Consider the following 290-nt stretch of genomic DNA (forward strand, 5'->3'; position numbering starts at 1 on the left):
GTCTCTCTCTGTCTCTCTCTCTCTCTCTCTCTCTCTCTCTCTCTCTGTGTCTCTCTCTGTCTCTCTCTGTCTGTCTCTCTTTGTGTATGTGTGTGTGCGTGTGTGTGTGTGTGCTTTTGTGTGTGTGTGTGTGCGTGTGTGTGTGTGTGCTTTTGTGTGTGTGTGTGTGTGTGTGTGTGTGTGTGTGTTTATGTGTAAAAGAGACAGATGTAAAGATAGAAAGAAAAAGAGTGAGTGTGCGTGTGTCGTGTGAATACGATAGATAGATAGATAGACGGATAGATACGGGG

The sequence above is a fragment of the Aplysia californica genome, unplaced genomic scaffold (assembly GCF_000002075.1).
Source record: "Aplysia californica isolate F4 #8 unplaced genomic scaffold, AplCal3.0 scaffold01143, whole genome shotgun sequence".
In the NCBI taxonomy this organism is placed as follows: domain Eukaryota; kingdom Metazoa; phylum Mollusca; class Gastropoda; order Aplysiida; family Aplysiidae; genus Aplysia; species Aplysia californica.